This window comes from Schistosoma mansoni, chromosome W (assembly GCF_000237925.1).
Source record: "Schistosoma mansoni strain Puerto Rico chromosome W, complete genome".
In the NCBI taxonomy this organism is placed as follows: Eukaryota; Metazoa; Platyhelminthes; class Trematoda; order Strigeidida; family Schistosomatidae; genus Schistosoma; species Schistosoma mansoni.
In genome coordinates this window covers 7,243,216-7,250,658 of record NC_031502.1, presented here as the reverse complement: position 1 = coordinate 7,250,658, position 7,443 = coordinate 7,243,216, and positions in this window count along the sequence as shown.

Here is a 7,443-nt window from a genome sequence, read left to right as displayed (position 1 = left end):
TGGTATGTATGTTAGTATATGTGTACAGGAAAAATAAAATATAAAGGTGCACAATGTGTAAATTTCAACATATACGTTATACGGAAATATAGCCTTATATAGTACAGTAATTTACAGCTGTCAGTCATTAGTAACAAACAGTCAAAGTGGGTACAGTATTCTGTAAATATATAAACTCAAGGCCTGCACTATTTAAAATTGGGTAGTGCAGAAATAAATAGTTCAGAAGATTACTGTTATCTAAGATTATTATGATGCTTTATGACCAAATATATGAAAGAGCTTTTTGGATAAAGATACTGACCAAAAACTATAACAAACTCACCGAATAGAACAGTTAATTACGGAAATTAAATGAGTTATAGTATCCGAATACAATTTAAAAAACAGTGTATGAAATAGCCAGTATGATGCTTTATCATACACGACTATATATTTCTTTAATATACGGTGGAGGTCTGGATTGATCCTACAAATATAAAAAGCACGTGGATTACCGCATCCAAATATGATATAAGGACTAGTATGCAAACAAGCAAATCAATTCTTCGTCAAATATGATTATGTATGGTTTAAAAATGACAAAGCATAGTTTTATCGGATAGCCAAGATGAATATGTGATTTTATGAACATGATCACACATACCATGAATATGTTAAATGAGATCTTATCATAGAGTATGAAATTTATAGTTTACATGTATATAGTTCAGAATTGAGTTATCTTCCGTAATTTCAAGAAAACGTAATCCATCCGGCTCTGTGAAAATCCAAGAAAAAAAGAACTCAAGGCCTCGGCCCGACAGTAACGCTCAGTCTGTAACGCGTCGAATTCGTGAAAAGTGATATTCATGTGAATTCTGATCAGATAGCTAAGAGGAATTAGTTAAACGTGAGTGTATTCGAAAGAAACATTCTCTAGACTCAGTGTTACTTATATTCATATCTACCGGCTGATGGCTCATACAAGTTAGTCGCAAGTATCGAGTTGCTCATAAGTTAGTTACAAATATAGTAATTAAGAATTGTTGGAACTGACCAAACCCATGTGCCGTAAACATAGGTGATATGATGTTGCACGATGCTTCCGGTTACATAAATCTTTACAAGATAAACAGTGGGTGATGCTCATGTGATTATCAGTGACAACATAAATTGTAACCAAGGCGTACACTCCCAACTCATGTTTATGATAATGGCTTGAACCCTAGTCAGTGTTGGGGTAAATTTGACTGTGACGATCACAGTTTGCAGATTTACTCGACTGATAATACTGATGGTTTGCATGCATGGTTGTGTCGCTAAACTTCAAATTAGACTGAAATAGTTTTAAGATATTTACTGAATGAGCAACTGATAGGGAAACATAATGAAATCATCTGCAGCGGATAAAAATAACGAGAAAGCAACACTTTTTAATGCTAATTACAAGTCAATTTGTTGACGGATTTTTTTATAGTTTCATCAATTTTATGAATCATGTCACGTGATTGTCAAGTCATGATAATGTTGTATGACAATGTCTCGAAACCACTATGTTTAACCAGTTATAGTTTTGATTGAGGATTAGCCAGTGGAAAGTGGGTATTGTTGTTTCAAAGTCGTTCGAAATCATCAGAAGTTCGTAGCGTTAACGAATTCGAGCTACCTGATTATATTATAAATTTCAGTTCAAAAATATTCTTCTACATAGAGTTAATTTTAATTGCAGGCTCCGGAGTATTGATTTCAATGTTTTTTTGACCGACACCTATCTGATAGTTTAGTTTCTGTACTGGTGCACGATGGTAGTACTCGAATTTGATGACTTTATTATTTAAACTATGTTAATCGTTTCAGGCAACTAATATGACAAACCGATTCATAAACCCAAATATGTATATCGGTAATGACTATGATGGGTTAAGTGAAAAAAGTGGAGGGCGATTCAGCTAATTAATAAATTCAAATGACATCAACAAGATGTACTGCAACTCATGTACATGCCACATTATTATGCAGGTTGGTGAGGTATATGACAATTGAAAAATAATAAACTTGGCCGAAATTTCTTTAAAATTGACACTTGCGGAACTACAGTTAGGAATATGACGAGTTACAATATAGACCTTTCATGCGAAGATACTATAGTTAGCTTAATGACATTTATAAACCTTTGTAAAGGTAACTGGAACTAAGAATCGTTAAATGACTTTTGAATCTAATATGCTACGTCTGTAAACAACACACTTTTTCATAACAGCATGTTGTAGTGTAAAGCTATTAACTATGTCTTACACCAAAAACGCTTTGGGAGTGATTCATATAAAATATATGATGCTAGTCTAAATGAAAATAGACACATGTTGAGCATTAAAAAGAGGCAAACCATCCAGCAAAATAGTTATTCTTGCCTGAATTATTTTCAGAGTTTAGATTACTCAACAGATTTGGCATATATAAGGTCATTTGTGACAAGTTGTAATGATCCGAAAGCATCCCGATCAAACATGCAGAATGGCAACTAATTCTAAGATATTAAAAATATATTATTTATTTATAATTCCAATGTGATTGGTGCTGTTGACCGTTTGGCCACTCGCTCGAGTCAGAACAATTGAATAAGTACAGATAATTATACGGCTGTCATTGCATGAACTATTTAAAATGAACTTATGATTGCAGAAAATTTATAGCTTAAACTCACTTTATATTTCTGGAGTATTGTCCTCGTTGTTTGGCAATGAAACTCGAAAATTGGAAATTAGGTAGGCAGTGGTTGGAAGAACAGATATTACAGGATAGTTCATGGTCAGAAACAGAGTGAGACGTTAAGTAAAAAAAGTATATGAAGAATTAGATCCAGATAACTATTCAGTCCTTGCTCACGTTACTAGTTAATGTCTATTCACGTCATTTAAAGGTCACATTTGCTAGAGCTTGATGTTTTAACGAGTCTATTTCGCTGAAGCATGTAAATGAACCGTCTTAGCTGATAATTATTGCAGATGAAGTGTTATTAGTTTCGATTGAGTTAGCAAGTTTTGAGTACTAAACAAAATAACAATATGATAATACGAATGAGCATTAATGAAAGGACTAATATAATAATGGGTCAAGATAAGTAAAAATCGGTCAAGAAAGTTAAAGTAAAAAAAAAGATTAACAGGCTGTGCTTCTTTAGTCGGGCTAACCAATGTAGAATTGTGGTGTACTTCGTTATTAGCACTACTCTAATAATAGACCTAATTCTAAAATTGTAGGTATGTCAAGATGTAACCGCTCAATCTACAAGATCTTACGTGGAGATCACATCATTGTCTACACCAACTCATCACATCCTAATAATCACCAATATATGATGAAGAACATACTTATGCTGGAGATAGAACAATATATTTAATATGACTAAAAGAGATAAGACGATACGCAAGGGGAACCACGCTTACAAGGCTTAGCCATGCCATCCGATGAAGTGAATTAATTCTTCCCACCTTCTCTGTTGTTTGGTTTTCTCCGGATCAAATGTTGAATATTTATTTTCCCTGATGTCTCATGTTCAGCTTTGAGGATTGTGTGGTTGGGGCCCAATGCCACTACAGAGCTACTTGAGTGTCATCGTCCTCTTTTAAAGTCAACTTAACTTAAACGAAAAAAATGTCGGAGAGAAACGTGAAATATGCAAATAATTGCACAATCGCGTTTGTAAAAGCAGAACAAGAATAAGCAGTAACATATATAATACAAAGTGAACTTTAAAAAACCTAATAAGTCGTGGTGAAGAACGTCTTATTTCAAAGGTGTAGCTAGCTCAAATAGGGTACTACACGCCCCCCACAACAATTAGCCAGCTTAGATCAAACGCTGCTCAGCAAATCACATAGCATCCAATTATATCTTCGAACTCATTTTCTGACTTTTGGTAAGACTGGGACTGTAATCTTTCGATTATAAGCGTGTTACGGACAAAATCGTTTTCAAACCTTGAATATCAGGGACATTTTAACAGATAAACCTATAGTCATTAGGATAAGAAAGTCAAGTCTGACATTTCATAGGCAGCACGCTTGTTTACTATTGTAATTATAATCGAAACTGTATAAAGTCAACATATTTGCTCATTAGTGTTTTGAAAATCTGTGGGAAATATCGGTTTCTAATACTTGATCTTTCAATATGACATTTTTAAACCGTACAACAAAAAGTGAACTGATATTCAATTATCGCACCGGAAGTTGAAGGTCGCAGGAAGTATCCATGTTAGGATTTTGATGGCAAATTTCGAAGACTTTATTTAAACAAACCCGGCAAGCGTTTGTCTTTATTAGCCTTTTTATTGAATTCTCAGGCTCTTTGGAGCCTTTTGAGGAATTTTTCGTGGTTCTGAAGAAACCCCGCTAAATAGAACTCTGTGCGGTGTGGTCGTTTTCTCGTCAAGGTAGTTTGTTGTTTGGAGGCGCGTACTATGAGGCTTCCACTAATTCCTAATGTTGATTTGTTTTTATTTGGACACATTCTTTTTGGTTTGGGTTTTTGTGACTCTTGAGTGTGGGTTGGGTTTATACTTGCGCTTTAGTCGCGGAAATATAGGTTTATTAAACTTTTTATTCCTCCAGTTTACGCCTTTTTGCGTCTAGGTGTTTCGGCTAGGTCCTTTGTTCAATTATGGGATATTAAATGCATACACAAATATTATGAATATTTCAGGTTTGATTAGCATATGGCATACTTGGTACACTTTAAAGCGGTACGATTTTAACCCTAGGTATAATGTTGCTATTTATTTATCTGAACACATAAATATTAGTACAAAAGGGCACCGAATACATATTGGCCACATACGTCACTTGATTTGTATGTGGGCTATGATACTGCACGGGTGCCCAAATTTAGGCAGGTGGTTTTCTTGAGGGGCCGCACCTGAGGCCTTCGACCTAAAGGTCTGATCCACAAGGTAGTGGAGCAGTGTTAGGAAATGCATCCTCATGGTAACCAGTGGTCAACAATTGGTTCATACACCACTTTTTTTCTCCCAGGATCCTGGAGCTTATGTTCACCATTGGTTTGGGATCAGGGTTTACCAACTCCCCTAGGTGGATTCTCTGTACCCACCAACCCGGCTAAAGCTCCGGACATTCGCTTTTCGTCCTCTCAATTTCGTAAACAACACCCGTTTCACGAGAAGGCAGTGATTAGGACTTGCGTGGCAGTGGCCGTATACGCGTGGCCATGTGAGAGCATTTCGAGAGGGAGAGCTAACTCTCCCCGCTCTCGGCCGTACCAGGGTATTTGAGGGCAGAAATAATGTACACATGTAGGCAGTTATGTAGAACAAAACAAACTCAACAAAATCTCGTCTCAGAAGTCTTAACTAGTGTGTACGATAGCTTTGATTATATGGTATCGACGATTAAACCCAAAACATTTACGCATTCATTAATTTAAAGGATCTTAAAAACTGACTAATAGCTGTACCAGCTAGTGAGTTTACGATGCATAGATGTTCAGACACCTTTTTTAATATCTTTAGTGAAGGAAAGTGGCATAAGATTGCTGAGTTATGACCTATAACCTAGTGCGCGGTCATGCATGCAATCACGAAGCCTCATTACTCTAAATCTAATTTCTGATCAACACATTCATAAAGAAGTTGTAGTCATCTGTAAAGTCTCGGTTAGCTTATTTCCTATCTTTTTGTCCGTATATTCGGTTGAAACGGTAGCATTCTTAAAATAGCTTCGTCAACGATACACCAATGCTTTAAATTATACCTTAGTTATTGCATTTATTTTATTTCTCTCCAAGAAGTCTCCAGTAATAGTCTGTTAACTATTAGGAGTATACCATGATAAACCAAATGTGTCTGAATTGTTTAACTTTTCTGTAAGTAGCCGTATCTTCTGAGCATAAATCGATTTAGAGTTAACGTCATTGCATCTTTCTTTAAATCTACTGTCTTTCATACACGTCATTAATGGAAGTAATAACTGACTTTCGGACTTATGTAAAGCGTATGTTTGGAGTAAAGTTATGAAAAAGTAAGAAATCCTAAAATATTTCCGTTTTGGTCACAAAGAAGTCCAAACTATCTCAGCCGCATCTTCAATTTATTTTTATTATGTATTAGTTGTTATCTTGTTCGAAGTGAATAAGTTGTTTTATTATTTTTATGTGGGGCATGTAAGTCGCTTATGTATGTGTTCTCTTTTTCATATCCACCCTCAATCAGTTGATGTCTGTGACCCCAGATAGTCATTAAATCTGAAACGCACATATAATGGTCCTCTATCTTCATATATCTATTTCTTTTTTCACTGTAGTATGACCTCAAACAATCCGAGACGGCCCATACTTCCGAAAACACGTTCGACTATATCTGTTGTTGATCACAAGAAGCCTACTCCAGGAGTTGATTCGGTAATTCAACTTACAATTTAATTTTATACTATATAAGGTTTAATTATTCAGTTTTTTTAAAGCTAACTAAAATTTGAGTAACTCGCATCTAATGTAACCCTTTAAAACTCATGGTCAGTTGAAATCCAGAATGCACGTCTCATCATTTTCAAGATATGTCATAAGAATCTATCAGTACTTGTGTTTGCATACCAATGGATACTTGAATGTCGTACTCTTATTGTAAAGTGCTTGTGATACCAACTCATATCCTAGATATTAGCTATCGTTGATTTTTTAAAGTTTATCAGATTAGATTAATCAAATCAGAGAGATTATCATCTTATGGATTTTATCACTAGTTTGATGCAATCTACATCGATTTGTTATAATTTTTTTAAATGAGTGGTTTGCAAGCTATTTATTTATAACTGGACTTAGTCTCATTTGGTTTGTTGTAGAATCAAGCCGTGTTCATTTAAGGCTCGTACGTACATTGTATTCACTACATTCTTTGGAACATTTATTGTTGAGCTTATCTTTTTTAGTCCAGCTAGATATCAACTCTCCATTTCTTAGTGACGCATAAGCTAGTCTATGACTTACTATTTTTCCAACCGTTAATCCGCTAGTTCTAAACCCGCTTTGCTTATTTCAATTATGTCAGCTGGATAGCAAGTACAACTTTTACACAAAAGATGTGGCTCAAAGGTGGAAAAACAAACAAATTTGAAGCTAACACAAGTGTACACCAGTTGGTATGATTCACACCTCCATAGCCAGAAAAAAATCCCGACCGTTGCTGCTACCTTGACGTGGTGGTCGGGCTTGCCTATCGTGATGATCCAATCGAGCTATGCTGGCTGGAACAATCGTTCCTCAAGGTCCTACCATGCCAGACAGGTCGGTTGAAGAGCGGTGAGACTAAAAGCAGCAATCCCAAGGTCCGAAGGCGAAGTCGTACTGCTGACTGTACAGAGGTGTGAAAGCAGTAAGGTGTTTCCTTCAGACAACCAGCATGACAGCGATGCTGCCTTCCCACAAGGAGGGGTGGGGTTAGAAAAGGTT